Raw genomic sequence first — 4780 nt, 5'->3', positions numbered from 1 at the left:
CAGTAAATACTAGCTACCTGTATATTTTGGGACCCAGCACTTTAATTATTATGATTCATGATCTCTCTTAAAGACCAGCTCCTAGACAAGTTTTACACTGTAATTTATAGATTGTCCAGTGTGTATATGAGATGGGTATCTCACCATCCCAGCAAGCCCATCTGTAATTATGCTGTGGAGTTCACGAAAACAACTAAAATAAATGACAGGAAAAAATAATACTTCTGATATGTATGTCAGCAATATTAATAAAAGCTAAAATATTAATGGAGATGTAGTTTCAAATTATCTTGGTGTGTTTCCATTTTCTTACATGATATCTAAGAATTACAAACTCCCATTTCCTCTACACAGTCTCTCTCTCTCCCTCTCTCCCTCTCTCCCTCTCCCTCTCCCTCTCTCTCTCTCTGTCACACACACACACACACACACACACACACACACACACACAGTATACTACACATTTCAAGATGTATTTATGGGAATATGACCATCTATAAGTATCCTGAGCAAAGTCTGATAAATTTGAACTCTGTCCAATTTAACAAGACTCTTCAATTTGATAAAGACTGAAAAACAACTCATCAGTTTCATAAGAGGTAGGGTTGCTTCATGGAATTAGCCAGTGGTTCACTGATCTCACTGATCAATTCAATCAACTTATGTGATCTGATAACCCTGGAGAGGGAGCCTGCCAGGGTCAGATAGCTTTAGGCACTGCCCTGGTTTACAATGGAATGATAATCTGTTGGTAGCATAGGCATTTCAGAGTTGAAGAGAGTTCACAGATTCTATAAGCAAATGAGCTACCAGCTATATCTGTATTACCAGAAAAAAAAGGAACCACAACAACAACAAAAAGATGTGCTCTCTGGTACATATGTAATATGTTATATCCACAGGATAAATGGGCTAAAATACTATTTCTGATACAGCAATCTCAGATCCAGAAGAATAAAAATAATATATTCATGACTGTGTCTAGATTTGCATTAACATAGCTAAAGGTAAAATTTTACCCCTTGTGTTTATGCTTCTCAACAATCTGGTACTTAATTTGGGGGAATTTCTATTTCCAATATCCCCAGGCAATATGCATATATAGAAATGTTCAGCTACTTAAAAGTGACATGGAAGCAATTCTGTGTATCTTTCATAACTAATGGAAATTCAAAAAAAAAAAAAGCTGTTTCTAACTAGCTAAGCTTGACAAGTTTAGATTTATACTCCACAGCCTGATTATTTATAGCCCATTTATTTCCATACTAACCATACAACAACCAGTCAATGAAATTTGACTGTTATTTTGAAGATTTGTAACCGAATTAGTTTGCACATTTTGTTTAAATTGTTTTTTTCCCAATAAAGTTATTATTTTTTAAGAATCTAGAGAAAAATAATTGAACATGCATAGTATTAACAAATAAATAATGGTTCTTAGGGAAGAAGAAGAATTTCAAATAACAACAGAGAATTTAAAAGTAACTAGTGCTTTTTATTCTTATTTTTTATTTTTATTTATTTTTTTAAAACTTTATTTATTTATTTATTTATTTATTTATTTATTTATTTATTTAGAGTGAGCACAATGAGGGAGAGGCAGAGAGTGAGGGAAAGAGAAAGAATTCCAAGCCAGCAGCTCTGACTGTGAGCCTGATGCAGGGCTCGAACTCACACACCGTGAGATCATGACCTCATCTGAAATCAACCGTCTGATGTTTAACCAACTGAGGTACCCAGATGCCCCCCAAAATAACTGGTGCTTTTTAAAGCACCAATATCCAACAATTGAATATAGAAATTAATCAGTATTGAGATAATACAGAAATATTAGGAAAAAGTAAAAATATAAAGTCTCGGTGAAATAGCTGTGCAGAGATCCAAACTTGTAAAGACTTTCCTGGGTTCCCTGACTCCACAGATGCTCCTTCTCGCCTGCCTCCCTAGCTACCCTCTGTGGTGTGTGGTCCTACCTCCAACTCAAATGCTTGTCTAGGGAGCTGGAACCAAATGTGGGACTCTGTAGAAAAGGTACAGGGTGATGGGAGAAGCTTCCACAGCTGCTGCCTTCTGTGCATGGATTGCAGGAAAAAATTAGATGGCACAGGAGCAGTGATGCATGATGCAGAGATCTACTTGCAAATCTTGCTATGGAAAGGATGGGCCGAAAGGCTATGGTTACAGCAGGGGCACTGGTACACTCAACATGGATAGTGGGGAGAGATAGTGGTGGGCATCAAAACCAAGTATATTCAACCTCACATGACCACAGTCAATTTAGGAATGTCTGACAACTTTTTATTTTATTTTTTAAAAATATTTATTTATTTTTGAGAGAGAGGGTGAGGGAGGGACAGAGAGAGGGAGGCACAGAATCCGAAGCAGGCTCCAGGGTCTGAGCTGTCAGCACAGAGCCCGATGTGGGGCTCGAACTCACGAACTGTGAGATCATGACCCCAGCTGAATCAGATGCTCAGCCTACTGAGCCACCCAGGTGCCCCAGAAATGTCTGACGCTTCTAAATTTGCTCAGAAATACAGAGGTACCAAGAAGTGTTCCAGATGTGGGGATTCTGTATATGCTGCTGAGAAGATAACTGGAGCTGGAAAACCCTAGCACAGAAACTGTTTCCTATGTGCCAAGTGTGGGAAGGGTCTTGAATCAGCAACTCTAAGAAAGAAGATGAGACCTATTGTAAAGGATACCATGCAAAGAATTTTAGGCCCGAGAGACAGGCTCTGGCCAAGGAACAGAACCCTTGTTCATGCTCACTAAAGGTGTAAACCCAGAACTAAGATCATGCACTGATCTAACTACATGCACTGATCTACATGATCTAACTACTGTAAAATTCTATGAGCACATAAGTACTATCATCCTGTCCATGGATGGGTGACTGACCAGCAGGAGGAGAACACTACATCCTTTTGCCTGATTCATCAGTATTTTCAAGAACCATTTCTTTTACATTTTATTTTATTTTTTTTTAAATTTTTTTTTCAACGTTTATTTATTTTTGGGACAGAGAGAGACAGAGCATGAACGGGGGAGGGGCAGAGAGAGAGGGAGACACAGAATCGGAAACAGGCTCCAGGCTCCGAGCCATCAGCCCAGAACCTGACGCGGGGCTCGAACTCACGGACCGCGAGATCGTGACCTGGCTGAAGTCAGACGCTTAACCGACTGCGCCACCCAGGCGCCCCTTCTTTTACATTTTAAACAAAAGTTCAGCTTGAAAATAAAAAGCACCATGTAATATTTACAATTCAAATATAATATTTCAAAAGCGTTTCAGTTAATATTAAAGAAATACAGTGTGTGACAACTTTTATTCCATGAAGTTTCAACCTTATTTGTGTTGCTTTGTAATTGGGAAAAGATCCTAAATTTTGTTAAAACTTTTCACATCATTTTATGGCTTAATTTTCCTGTCCACCTTTTTAAATACATGTAGGCTATAAAAGGTACCCAAACAAGTCTACAGATTTTCTGAGAGGTCAAAAGCTGAGTTTGAGGAGTCCTCACAGATTGTAATTGTCAGAAGCAACAGAAAGGAGTAGGGAGGGTAACAGAGAGAAGATTTCCAGGAAGCATATGCTTTCTAGGAAAATAGAATTTGATTCTTTCCAATATATGCTTGATGTGTCTTATCATACCATATTCCACTGAAAGCTTCACCAGTGCTGTTCAATGCCTCCAATGTGTGGTTAAAAACCTACCCTTAGAGATTTCTCTGCTGATTTTCTCAAACACAAGTGATTAATTTTGTGTTTTCTCCCCCAGTAATGGACTTTGAAATCTGTTTGTCCCATTACCTATGATACCCCTCTTTGTTTAGAACACTCTTCCCCTTCCATTCTTCTAATTAACTCCTTTTCCTTCTTTCAGATCAATTTTGATCTCACTTCACCTAAGTTGGGATGGCTGTTATACTGAAGTGACAAATAATCCCCAAATTTAATGGCTAAACACATCAAATGTTTATTTTTCACCCATGTCATATGTTTGATATAGCTGGCAGGAGGTTCTGTTAATTGTAAGCCCTGAAGGCTGGCATAGTCCTACCTCATTCTTTCAGGATTGAGATATGACAATTAATAGGGAAGGAAATGCAATACAGCATGCAATCCTGGCTCTTTAGGCTTCCACTCAAAAGACAACAGATCACCTCTGCACATATTTCATAAGCTGAGGCCAGTCACCTGAACACACCTGACTCAAACCGTAGTATTAAGAGTATAGTCCGACTGTACCCAGTGGAAGAACCAGGCATTTGTGACTATCGCTTTGTCATCAAGGGGATAAAAACTGCATCATATTTACCCATATCAGCCCTGGCTTTGCAGCTTTTAGATTCTAAAGGTATATTCCGAGTACATATTCTATGTCTAACAATTTCTTTTTTTCTTAAGTTTATTTACTTATTTTGAGAGAGAGAGAGAGAAAGAGAGCATGTGCACATATGCACGTGAGAAAGCAGGGAAGGGGCCGAGAAAAAGGGAGAGAGGGAATCTTAATTAAGCAGGCTCCACACTCAGTGCAGGGTCCAACACGGGGCTTGATTTCACCAACTTTGAAATCATGACCCGAGCCGATATCAAGAGTCTGATGCTTAAGGGACTGAGTCACCCAGGCACCCCTATGTCTAATAATTTCTAAGTTATTTATTACAAAATAAGTATAACATATTATCCTTGCTTTTGAGGAGAACAGGAAATCAACCTTCAACCTTAAATTAATTAGCCATTCCGTCTCTAACTTGCAAAAGTAGAACATGCTT

General features: G+C 38.6%; 1 pseudogene; it reads left to right on the top strand.

Moving 5' to 3' along the window:
* Positions 1-2010: 2010 nt before the first annotated feature.
* LOC115517069 lies at positions 2011-2783 on the top strand (annotated as a pseudogene).
* Positions 2784-4780: the final 1997 nt, after the last annotated feature.

This window comes from Lynx canadensis, chromosome B3, assembly GCF_007474595.2.
Source record: "Lynx canadensis isolate LIC74 chromosome B3, mLynCan4.pri.v2, whole genome shotgun sequence".
NCBI lineage: Eukaryota > Metazoa > Chordata > Mammalia > Carnivora > Felidae > Lynx > Lynx canadensis.
The sequence above is the reverse complement of the archived record's forward strand: the minus strand, read 5'-3'. Positions and strand labels throughout refer to the sequence as shown.